The following is a 13,480-nucleotide window of genomic DNA, read 5'->3' on the forward strand; positions in this document are numbered from 1 at the left end:
CTGCAGCCTTGGTCAAATTACCTAATAAGTTAACATGTACTGAGTGCTGACTGTATATGTGGTAGTGTTCTTAGTGTTTTACATATGTGGATTTGGCCCACCCTCCCAGCTCTGTGAAGAAGAAATTGTCATCATCATCACCATCATCATCATTAGATGTTGCTCAGGATCACAGCAAGTGGGTAGAGCTGAAAACAGAGTCTAGGCTGTTAGCCCCAAAGCTCATTCCCTCATGCACAGGGCTATGGTGCCTGTGGAACAGCAAGTCAGTTTCAACTTTTGTAAAAATGGCATGATGCTGACCATTCTTCAGGGTAGTGGTAGGATTAAATAAGATTGGTTTTGGCAGTCAAATAGTATCAATTAATAGGGTCCTTGCCCATGAAGGGAATCTTTTTGGAAGAATCTACAGGTGTAGAAGGCAGGCTGGCCACAGATAGTGCATTGTCACACACCACTGACCAAGGCAAGTGAATCCACAGTGCTTTTTACTTATTCTCTTTTTCTCCTCTTTCTGCCTTCGGTTCTCTTCTGTACTACTTGCAAGTGTCTGTTTAAGTTGGTTAAAATGATGGCCTTTCATTTTCTTGTGGTCTTCATTTCTGGCTCTTTGGATCATTTTTAGTCAACAAATGAGTTGGCTTTCCCAAAACTGCCTGGGTTGACATTTTTTGTTTGAATTGCAATATGTTCTTCCAAAGGTGAATGATCAGGAACTATTGTCTGCAAGTCAACAACACGCTCAGAGGCAGAGCGCCAATGCAGTTTTGTTTGTTGCTTTAATTACTGTGTGTGTGCTTAGGTTTTTTGGATTGCAGTTATTCTCGTTAAAAAGAATTGAATGCACTTAAGTAACTCTTCCATAAACATTGTTTGAGCCCTACATAATCCAAGGCTAGCCCTGAAGCAAAGAGCAAGGGACTACCAGATAAATCAGAACTGGGATTAGATCCTAGCAGGGGCAGTTAGTAGAGGAAAGACAACAGGCTGAGAAAGCTACATAAGACAAAGAGCTACCATCTATTAGAAAGGTGAAGGTAATGGGCTGTGGTGGTTTAGAGAGGAGAGAGATTTCTTCCTTCAGGAATGATCGTGGAGGGCTTTCTAAAGGTGGTAGTAATTGAACAGGACCTTGAAGGACATAGAGAATGTGGACTATGGTATGGTAAACCAGAAAGGGTGAAGGACATCCCAGCTCTGCAGAACGTATCTGGAGAGTAGCATATGATTATAGAGACTTTAAGAAGAAGGTTAATTTTTTTAAGATTCTATTTATTTATCTGACAGAGAGAGAGAGAGAACAAGCAGAGAAAGAGGCAGAAGGAGAAGCAGACTCCCCGTGGAGGAGGGAGCCTGATGCAGGATTCGATCCCAAGACCCTGGGATCATGACCTAAGCTGAAGGCAGACACTTAAGTGACTGAGCCACTCAGGAGCCCCAAAAGGTTAATTTTGATAAAGAAAAAATGACTTCATTTGCTGAGGAAATACATAGGGAATTAATCAGATTAACAGCTCTGAATTCATTTCTCACTGTTCTTCTCTGGCTCACAATTCCTCCAATACACTACCGCCTCAGGGCCTTTGCACTTGCCATTCCCTCTGATCTGAACATTTTTCCTGGATTTTTGCTTGGCTGGTTCTTTTTGTCTTTCACATCTCAGTTCAAATAACCCCGCTTAGAGAGAGCCTGACCTCTGTCATGAGGTTGCTCTCCCTCACTGCCCCATTCATGCTACCTCCTCATCCACCCACACACATACACCTCCTCGGCAGTCACTTACTGTGACAGCATCCTTGTTTGTTTCATAGCACTTTCCATACTGTCTTGTTTAATACTCTATGCCTGGCACAGAGAATCTCAACTCCAGTATATTCCTAACCCATGCAGCTACATCACATCAGAATACTAGTTTTCATGCATTCCCAGAGAGCTGAAACTCTTGATTTTTTCCTTCTATAAAAATGGATGTGAAAATGCTTACTTCCCTTCAAGCAGTGGTTCTCAACCTGGTGCACATTAGTATCACTTTGGAGCTTTTGAAACCCCAGGTAATTGAGCCTTAACCCAGAATAATTAAGCCCGAAGCTCTGCAGGCAAGGCCCAGGCCATGTCAATATATTGGTCCCTAGCTGGTTCTCATGGACAGTCCCAATTGAGAACCAATGATTTGGAAGAAGAATGCAAGAGCAGGCACCTTCACTGATGATAGTTCCCTTCCCTGCCTGCTCTGGCAGGGTAGGGGTGGCTAGCAGGACCAGGGACACAGGATTAGCCAGGTCACAAACAAAGATACACAATCTGGAAAGCAGAAGCAATATACACTTCTTTCATTCCACAAAGGGTTAAGGCATGTCTGTCATGTGCTAGGCACTGTCCCGAAGGGGTTCAGAGTTGAGCGAACCAGACAGAGTAGTCGGCATTCTACCCTTTAGGTCCCATAAAATGCTAACCTTCTCTTGGAGACAACATTGCTTGACTGCAGGCTTTGGTCGTGAACCAAGTAGGATGTTCTAATTAGAAGTCCAAAGGAGTTTTTCCTTAGATCTTCACTTAACCAATGACTTTACATCCCAGAGTGCAATAGTATGTTCTAGAAGTGCCATTCCTTTCAGAATATGATTAAGACTCATTGCCTTGATCCACAAGTCTCATCATGCTCTTGTTTTATGATTTCATGTACCAGCGCCCCTCCTACCCCTTGGTACTCTCCAGCCACACTCTCCTCCATTCCAGGGGCCCCATACGGTCTCTGCTTCCATATGGTTGCACAATTTGCCCTTCCCAGTCTCTGCTCAAATATCACCTCCTTGGTGAAGCCCTCCCTGACCTCTTGATCTAAATAGTACCCTAATTCCTCTCTATCTCTTTGTCCTGCTTCATTTCCTTTATAGCATTTATATATTTATTGTTTATCTCTTCATTTTCTGTTTTCCCTAAGAGAACATAAGCCCAAAGAGAACTGGACCATGTCCTTGTTATTCATTGCCATTCTCCCAGCACCTGGCACACTACCTGGTACATAGTGGATGTACCTTAAGTATTTGTTGAATGAATGAATTTAATAAGGTTTTATTCTCATTATATTCATATGTGTGGTTATCTTCTATTGAGGGCAAGTTGATACTAGGTTTACAATTCGAGGTAAATGGACTGCTTCTTAAATGAGTTATTATAAGGAACGAGGGAATCAATATAAAGAAAAATATGAAATAAATAGAAGCATACATGGTTCATAGATGTGGCATAACTTGCGACAGTGATTAGAGGGTGGCTGACATCTGGGAAACCCTGGTCTAGAGCAGATCAGGAACAAAGAGGAAAGAACAAGCCTGGAAATAAGGAGAATACCATCTGGTCATCCAGATCAGAATGCTGAATGATAGGGGCGCCTGGGTGGCTCAGTCGTTAAGCGTCTGCCTTCGGCTCAGGGCATGATCCCAGAGTCCTGGGATCGAGCCCCACATTGGGCTCCCTACTGGGAGCCTGCTTCTTCCTCTCCCACTCCCCCTGCTTATGTTCCCTCTCTCACTGGCTGTCTCTCTCTCTCTGTCAAATAAATAAATAAAATCTTAAAAAAAAAAAAAAAGAATGCTGAATGATAGACATCACCTACCCCGACTTGCAATCTTTTGCTATGTTGAGGTCCAATTCCGCTGGCATTTCCTGAGCATCAGCTATGTGCACTGTGCAGTGAGGGGGTAAGCATGATTTAGAATCCAATTCCATCTTCAAAGGGTGAACCTCAGAGATAACCACGGACACCATGATGATAGAAATCAAAATGTGATAAATACAAGAAAAGCCCATAAAGGCCCCAAAAGAGCAGCATTTGTTTCTCCAGAGGCAATCAGGAAATCCTTCTCAAAAAAAGGACAAGTTTGACAGGACCTTGAAAAAAATGGGTGATTTCAATAGGCAGAAATGGGGGCCAAGGCATTCCCGACCAAGAGGACAATTGGAGTAAAGCCAGGCAGAATAGTAGCAGCAAATAATTTGGGGAAATGAGATCACAGGGCACTATGAAAAAAAATCTATGGGCTTTACTGGAAATTTCATGTAGCACTTCCTGTTTGCCTGCTTTCATTTATTATTGTGTCCATGTCCTCACAGAGAGGAGCTTCAGGAAGGTATTTCTGCTTTCAAACAACCAATCTCAAATCCTTTTTCTCTCTGGAAAACCCCATCCTGTCATTTACATTGTAAGCACGCAGGCAGCAATCAACTGCTGCCCTAGATTTGCATTAAAAGGATGCCTGACCTTGATTAAAAGCTCCAGAGGGGAGCCTGGGTGACTCAGTCAGTTAAGCATCTGCCTTTGGCTCAGGTCATGATCCCAGGGTCCTGAGATCAAGTCCTACATTGGGCTCAGCGGGGAGTTTGCTTCTCTCTCTGCCCCTCACCCTGCTCGTGTTCTCTCTCTCTCTCAGATAAATAAATAAAATCTTTTTTAAAAAAACAAAACAAACAAACAAAAGCTCCAGAGAATGGTGGCATTGCTTCCCAGAGTCCTGAGCAGCAGTATGGATAGAAACCTGCTCTCCATCAGCACCAAAAATCCAAATAAATCTACCCTCCGAACCATCAAGGGCCCAGCCAAAGCAAAAAGGCTCTTGATGCAGTCCTTCATCTTAAGAGCAAAAGTATCCTTGAAAAGAGATTTCCCCTGATAGCCAAGTGCAGAAACCTTCCTGCTCCTTCTCCCCAACAACTTCCTGATGGGTAATTAATGTCCTTTGCAAGGTGGTATCCTGCTACTTTGTAGTATTGTGCCCCCCATGTGTGAAGCTCATGACCTCAGTGTCCATTTTTTAAAAGTTAATATGATTTAATGTGGCACTCTATCTTCCCAATGTGCTTCAGAGTTAACATCCTACTTAATTTTATCAAAGGTCTTTGTCTTGAGTTACAGCCTGGAAGAGAAGATTCTAGGGAGGACTTTATGATATTAAGTAATGCATAGAGAAATGAACCACCCTTCCCAGTGGTTTAGAAGCTCTTGCTGGTCCCTAGCTCCCTTCCTACATGCTAATATCTGATTTTGATTTTGAGAAAACATCCACTTGGAAGCTAACAGCAGGAGAGAAATATTCTCTCTCCCTACCCTCCCTCCCTCTTGCTCTCTGAATTTAAAAAAAACAAAAATCCATGGAGTCTCCATCTTGATCTCCCTTTGTCATTAACATCTCATTTTAAACCAAAGTGTGTTTCACAGAATGTTAATGGCTGTTACACAACCTCAATTTGGAGCCAAATAAACTTTTGGGAAAACTGAGTTAAACAGTTAAGTAGGTATATTTACCGAGGTCAGGTAATAAAGCCTTTAATGGTGACTCTGCACTATTAATATTCAAGAGGGCTGTGTAATTTGTAGCATTTCCCAAATTTAGTGTTTCCATGGAACCCTTTTTTGATGTAGTGTCTGGAGAGACATGAGTTCATCAACTAGTGTTGAAATAGCAAAAAGAGACCTATCTGTGACAGATGCTCAGATGTTCCCCAGAAATTGCAACTCCCAGGGAAGTTACAATTGTTGACTGAAAAACCACTAGGTAGGTCAAGTCACAGGAGTTGTGTTCAACCAGGAGGGGAGGAAGGAGGTCTCCCCCACAATTTCCAGTCCACCTTCTCTCTTAATTTTCTCCTGTATATAATGGGGAGTAATAATACCTACCTCTCAGAATTGTTAATAGAATTGTTCAGATGACTAATTTAGAATAATGTAAGTAAAAATGCTCAGCAACATAGCAGAAGGAAGGGAAGCATGCATTCAATTAACAGTAGCTGAAATCCCAAGGTCCTCTAGGGGAGAGCTTCTCAAATTTTACCATGCATATAATCTCACTGGAGTTTGTTATAATGAAGATTCTGATTCAAGAGGTCTGGGATGGGGCCTGAGATTCTGTGATCTGATGCTCCTAGTTGGAGGACCATAATTTGAGAAGCAAGCCTTTCAGAGATACAAAATGAATGAAACAGAGTCTCTAGTTTTAAAGTTATAACATGGAGAGAAATTAGACATGCAGTGAGTTAGCTCAATGGCAAGCAGAGGCTAGTACAAAGAAACCCCTTAGGGAGGACAAGGTTATTCTCACTCACACAAATTCACACTTGCTTTAGAGGGGAGTCAAAGCTGACTTTGAATGATGAGCAGGCCAGGAATCCTGGGTCCTGGCTGTGCCAGAAAGGAAACACATTCATAGAAGTAGGAAAGTATATGATTAACTTAGGACATGCGCATAGTTCTAGGGAGCCCGGAGCTTAATGGTGAAGAGGAGAAGACAGGTGTACAGTGGTCCATGAACCTGCACGTCTGTGTCACAGGTGTCAACAAAGCACAGGATATCAGAGTTATAAACAAATGTATTAGTTTCCCAGAGCTGCTGTAACAAAATCCCACAAACTGAGTGGATTCAAACAACAGAAGTTTATTATCTTACAGTTCTGGAGTCTAGACATCTGAGATCCAAGTGTCAGCAGAACCATGCTCCCTCTGAAAACTGCAGAAGAATCATTTCTTGCCTCTTCCTAGTTTCTGGTGGTTGCTGGCATTCTTAGGCCTTCCTTGGCTTGCGGCTGCTTCATTCCAGCCTCTGCTTCCCTCATCCTGCCGTGTTCTCCCTGTGTGTCTCTGTTTTCACATGGCCATCTTCTTATAAGGACACCAGCCATGTTGGATTTGGGGTGCACCCTACTCCAGGATGACCTCATCTTAACTAGTTTCAAATAAGGTCACATTCTGAGGTACTGGTGGTTAGGACTTCGACATGTATATTTTTGGAGGACACAATCCAACCCATAATAGCAAATCCGTATGCACTCATTGGGCCCAAGCAATCTCCTGTGCCCTATCAGATAAACTTCAAAAGTAGCCTTTCCCCAATGAGCACTGGGAACAAATGAGGGATCATAGGTCTGAAGACCCTCTGCCTTTTCCATGCTCACCCTTTCCCATGTATGACAAGGGTCTCTAGGACATTCTGAGGGATCACTGAACTAAGCAGAAAATTCAGGACACGGATGCTGGAAAAATAGGACAGCATTAGAATTCCTAATGAAGCCTTCTTTCCTTTTTAAGCCTATTTCTATAGGCATGTTATGTCATTCCCAAGGAGCTTCTGGGAATGTGAGCCCCTCTAGGTTCCTTGCTAGTGTGTGCATACACAGCAGGGTTCAATAAAACAAGAATTTCCAATGTTTTTCTCCCCAGGTCGATAAGAAGCAGCAACCTTCCTTTCTTTCTCTTTTCTCTTGTCCAGTGGAAGACTAATGTAAACTGTCCAGAATGTGAATTTTGTAGGTGGGCGGAGAGGTCATTGGGCTACTTATTTGATCAAATTAAACCACTCTCTTAAAAAAACGGAACTTTTAAAAAATAAGTGGCTTTTCCTCTTTCAATTACATTCTCTCTGGCTGGATAGATGAATTCATTGTCACCTAGGTACACAACATTTTGTGTTCCAAATAACACTGCTCCCTCGCATCTTAGAGGTTACCAGCATGAAAGGAACATTTCACGCAAAACCCCTACAAGCAGTAAAAAGTTTTTCAAGCCTGTACTGTCAGATTGATTGCCCGCCCTAGATTAATTCAAAGCACCCTTTCTCTGCTAAAATGAAGAAGAAATTTGGCTTCACTCTGTGGGCAGAAAAAAAGGAAGACGTGGACATAAAGGAATATGAAATGAATATCTTTTTCAAGGCAGCTGAAAACAACTTGCAGGTTCTATCCTTGCTACTGTGTCCATTTAAAGAAAATATGCCCAAGCAGCTCCTTGGAGCTGGTTGTTAATTTTAAACTATATTTAAAGCCTGCTAAAAAAACACAGTGGCCCCAATCTAGGCCACGGTCAGTTGTCATTTAGTCCCACTGACTAAAATGGTACAAACACCAGGCTCCAGACATATTAGGCACAGACCAGCAAGGTTTGACATCCTTATTTTCTCAGTCCTGTCCTAAGCAATTTAGTACATTGCCCAAGAAGACATAAACCTTGGAAACTGTAATATGCCATGCTAAGAGAAAATAAACTAACTTCTACAGGTCAGGCTTAATTTTGCAAACTCCATTTCATGGACATAATTGGCCACTGGGCACTTACAGAAGGATTAGTTAGCTTGAAATTTCATCTCCTCCCCTGAAATCTTCTCCAATCCTTCCAGCCTGAATTAATCTTCCCTCCTTTGTGCTCCTAGAGCACTCAATCTGTACCTCAATTATAGCTCTTATCACAGTCTCTGTGGCTTTACTGTTATTTCTGTGGGGCCTTATCTCCCCTAGTAGACTTCAGGCTGTCTAAGGAACAAGGCTCTGTCCTAGTCATTTTTGTATTTCTAGCATCTAGGACAGGGCATGGCAGGTCCTCAATAGATATTTATTGAAAAACTGAAGGATGGAAGTGGAAGGATTTTGTGGTTTTCTCTATCATTATCAAATGTCACTTTCTCCTATCCTACAAGGTATTAATAAATCCTTTGAATGAAAGTTCTGGAACACTTAAGAGATTCTGGGACTTAAAAGGAATAGGAGAATTTTAAGTGAATTTAAGGGTGAGCTGTTGGAGGAGATTAAAGAAGTCAACAAATACCTATGGAAAACTCACTTGTGGAGCCCTACTTCTTTTGGAGGGTCTGGGAATGGGCAGGGCTGGAGGCAAAGTTTGTATCACTGGGAGTTCTTGAAATTGCAAGTAACAGAAACTGCGTTTGAGTAACAAAAGTGAAGTCACTTATTGGAAGGACATAGAAAAGTTCACATAAAGAAAGGGAACACTCAGGAACTGGGCTTTAAAAATACAGGAAATGGGGCAGTTCAAGGCACATATACAATAAAAATGAAGGAATGGCTTTAATTCATAGTTCAGTCCATGTGTTGCTATAGGCATGATTCAATTCACCCCTTCATCCCATCCTTACATTATGTCATTCAAGGTCCAAAATCCAGAAAAATAATCTAGTTGGTCTAAGTTGAGTCATATAATTACCTCTTGGCTTGGGAATGTCCCTTCTGTAGAAGAAGGACAGTCCCCCAAAAGATGTGATTCCCCGAAAGGAAATCAAGGTGTTATTAGCAAAAGAAGGAAAAGTGAGTGCTTGACAACCAAAATACAGCTGATGTCTACTACGGGCTTCCCTTGGAAAATATCCACATTAGGAAACTACTTTAAGGAATAAAGCTATATTATAACTACTGGGAAAGATGAGACACTAGAAAACTTTTATTTATCAGTAAATTAGAGCTGAAATTCAAGTACAACACGTTTGGACATATGCTGTCAAATATTTTATCCACCATGCATATTGCCCACGTATTTTAGGAGTTTTTTACCCCGTTAAATTGCTTAGAAAGCCATCTTTTTAATAGAAAGAGGAAATGAACAACCTTGAAAGAAGTCACCAAATAATGACTAAATCAGAAATTAAGGTAACTGAATTTCTAGCCAACCCTTTTTTCTACTTTTTCATGTGAGTATGGAACTAAGTTACAGCTAGGAGGAAAAATTAGCAATTTTTTTGGTGAACTAGAACTCTAGGAATTACTTATTGTCCTTTCCAGTTTTTACTTTAACACCTGAAAATTATTTTGTCAAGAGATACTTTTGAACATTTCCTACTAATACTAATGGCTAAGGCTTTTTTTTTAAGAGAGAATATGAAGAATCTCAATACTTTCCTTATTGTTCCAGTGCAGGATGTTACACCTAATAATGGTTTATTAGTCTAAGCTTTTTAAGTTCTTCTGTGTATCAGATGCTCTACTAAAATCTTTACATGTGTTTCTCATTTAATATTTATAAGAACTCAATGAAAGTATACTCTTGGTATTAGGAAACTAGGAGTCAAAGAAATTATGTAACTTGCCCAAGGGTGCACAGCCAGTAAATGGCAGACCTAAGGTAAAATACATAAAATATTGATGTGGAAAATAAATACACTACACATACATTCATATATATAGTTACAGACATGGTTATTAACCTTAGAAATTAATTTCTGGAGCATTTATATTACCTACAAAGGGTAGGTCCTCAATAAATATATATTAAAGGCAGGAATTTATAATGTGATTCTAAAAATATAACTTCCAAGAATTTTTTGTGGGCAGGGAAAAAGAGCCATCAGCATAAAAGAGCTTTTTAAATAGAATATGATGATCGGTTATTCCTTCTACTGACTCTGAAAATGATTTTCAGATATTAAATTCAGAGGGAAAAATAATTGATTAAATTTTTTTGACCCTTGGGTCTTTTTTTCCCCTTGAATAGCTTTTTAAAGGCAGTGGTGGAATGTATTTCTCTGTTTGAAAAAGTCAGAAGAAAATGTGGTGGGTATTGGTATACAGGTAAACATATAGACCAACGGAATACAACTGAGAGTACAGAAATAAACCTTGACATATACGATCAATTGGTTTTCAACAAGGGTGCCAGCCATAGTAATGGAGAAAAAATAATCTTTTCAACAAATGGTGCACAGACAACTGAATACCTGCATGCAAAAGATTGAAGTTGGACCCCTACCTGTACTGTATGTAAAAATTAACTCAAAACAGATCATAGACCATGTAAAATCTAAAACTACAAAACTCTTAGAAGAAACCATAAGAATAAATCTTTATATACTTTAGTCAGGCAGTGGTTTCTTAGATATGACATTGACAGCATAAACCATTAAAAATAGATAAATTAGATTTCATCAAAATTTTTTTTAAATGGGGGGATGGGCTAGCCCGGTGAAGGGTATTAAGGAGGGCACGTATTGCATGGAGCACTGGGTGTTATACGCAAGCAATGAATCACGGAATACTACATCAAAAGCTAATGATCTACTGTATGCTGACTAACATATCATAATAATTAAAAAAAAAACTTCACTGTTTTAAAGGACTATCAAAAAAGTGGGAAAAATAAAATTTGAATAGCTTGGATATGTATAGTATCTGACAAAAGGTAGTAACTGATACCTCTTCTATTTAATGAATTATATAGATGATCAGACTGAATAATATGGTCTTGAGTCAAAAGCATCATGATCTTATAAAGAATTGAGTGATTTTTCTACTGTGATTCATAACTTCCTCAGGAAAGAAGTTCAAAATTAGAGTCCCATAATTATTTTTTGAGTACTGGTATCATCTTTTGCATAAACGTATGGCTCTTAAATATGATTATTTTGAAAAATAAAAACATTTATTTGAATCTTAAAAAAATAAATAAAAGTGAAAAGACAACCCGCAGAATGGGAGAAAAATCTTCTAAATCACCTATTCAAAAAAAGGACTGTATCCAGCATATATAAAGAACTCTAATGTATATATATGAACTCTTTATCAAAGTCTCTCTATATAAAGAACTCTAACAACAACAAGAAGACATCTCAGTTTTAAAATGAGCAAAGGATTTAAATAAACATTTATCCAAAGAAGACATACCGATAGCCAAAAAGCACATGGAAATATGCTCAAGATCACTAATCATTAGGGAAATGCAAATCAAAACTACAGTGAGCTATCACTTCAACTCCATTAGGATGGCTGAAATAAAAAAGACAAAAAAAAAATAAATATTAACAAGGCTGTGGAAAAATTGGATCTCTCCTACCTTTGCTCGTGGAATTGTTAATTGTGCATCCACTTTGGAAGACAGTTTAGCAGTTTCTCCAAATGTTAAACATATGATTATGTTAATGTTAAACCATATGATCCAGCAATTACACTCCTAGGTGTATGCCTAAGAGAAATGAAAACATACGTACACACAAAAACCTATATACAAATGTTTCTAGCAGCATTATTCATTATAGCTCAAAAGTGGAAACAACCCAAATGTCCACCAACTAACAAATGGATAAACAAAGAGGTATATCCATATGATGGAATATTATAGAAGGAGCGACATGTTCAACAACATGGATGAACCTTGAAAATATTATGCTAAGTGAAACAAGCCAGTCACAAAATGCCACGTATTGTATGATACCATATATATCTATAATGCACAAATTCATAGAAACAAAGTATATTAGTAGTTTCCAAGGGTTAAGGATGGGGGGAATGGAGTGTGACTGCTAATGGGTGTAAGACTTCTTTTTGCGGTGATAAAAATGTTCTGAAATTAGATAGTGGTGTAGGTTACTGTGTGAATATACTAACCTCTGTAAATATACTAAAAACCACTGAACTTTACAGTTTGGAAGGATGAACTTTAAGGTAGTATATTATGGTTAATTGTATTTCAATAAAGCTGTTGCTTAACCATAAAAACTATGGTCAGCTATTATCTCTCTTGAGATGGTAAGTTTGGGGAATGACTTATAGTTCCCCCAAACTTGCTATTTTCATGCATTTCTATAACTATCCACACACTCTATCTACCCTTTGTATTCAAACCTCTACTCTCTCTCCCATCCCCCCTCTAACCGCTTTCCTGCCATCTTTCATGAATTGGCTCACATTTCATCTCTGCTGTGAAATCTTCCTGAGTCCCTATTCCACCTTGAGCTGTGTTTATCTGAAGATTCAGTGGAACTATATACACATCTTCCTTCTAGCACAGATCATACTCTATGGTAATTATCTGTTTATGTGTCTGTCTACCCACTAGCGTGTAAGCTCCTTGAAGCATTTATCCTTGTGTTTTGAGGTATGGCACAGTGTCTGGCACATGGTACATACTTAGAAATGTTTATTGAATGAATGAATGAATGAATGAATGAATGAATGAATGATTGCTTCAAGACAGAAAACTAAAGAGTATCTCCTAGTTGGAACATCCTGTGACGTCAGGACATTTTCTTATTGTAAACAATGTCTTAGATTTAAATCTTAAATACTTTTGCGTGTTGAATTTAAACTGGAAATCAATGCTATAATGAATAAATATTTGCCTTCTAGATGTGAGATGCTAACTCAGTCCTTAGGATAAGTTGAGCTTCCTAAGAGAAACAAGTAATTCTTGCCACATGGAATACTCTTGCACAATTAAAAAGCTATATTGCAGGATCCTAAGACGTTTCACTGGAGCATGTAGCCTTGACTGTCAGTAAACCAAGATATTTTAAGGATTGAATCAGGGTTTATTGTGGAGGAAAATAGAGCCTCTGGTGAATAAATTTTATCCAGATTACTGTCCTTCCAAAACAATATCTCCCTGCTCAACTACTTAAGCTTACTGTGGTTTGAAACATCTGAATAAGATTATCATATGGACAAAAGGATTAAGAATTTACAATGCGTTTTGATCTGTAAGACTTCTCTGATGCACAAATCCAAATACTTAAACAGTCAATGGCGTCCAAGAGATAAGAAACCACCATCAGTGAAAAAAAAAATAGACCCCAAAAAATTGCCTTCATGGAGTTTACATTATAGAAGGTGAGGAGATATAAGGGAAAATATAAGGGGATAGTAATTCCAAGCAGAAAGAATAATTAGTGTAAAGATGAGATTTGGTGACTTGAAAGAGGCCAGGGTGACATAATGG

At 39.2% G+C, this 13,480-nt stretch overlaps 1 protein-coding gene across 3 annotated transcripts in view; it reads left to right on the plus strand.

Moving 5' to 3' along the window:
- SYNPR (synaptoporin) overlaps nucleotides 1-13,480 on the plus strand; it is a 296,434-nt gene that overhangs the window by 216,902 nt on the left and 66,052 nt on the right. The gene's annotated exons all lie outside the window — the stretch shown is intronic.

The sequence above is a fragment of the Ursus arctos genome, unplaced genomic scaffold, assembly GCF_023065955.2.
Source record: "Ursus arctos isolate Adak ecotype North America unplaced genomic scaffold, UrsArc2.0 scaffold_14, whole genome shotgun sequence".
Classification (NCBI taxonomy): domain Eukaryota; kingdom Metazoa; phylum Chordata; class Mammalia; order Carnivora; family Ursidae; genus Ursus; species Ursus arctos.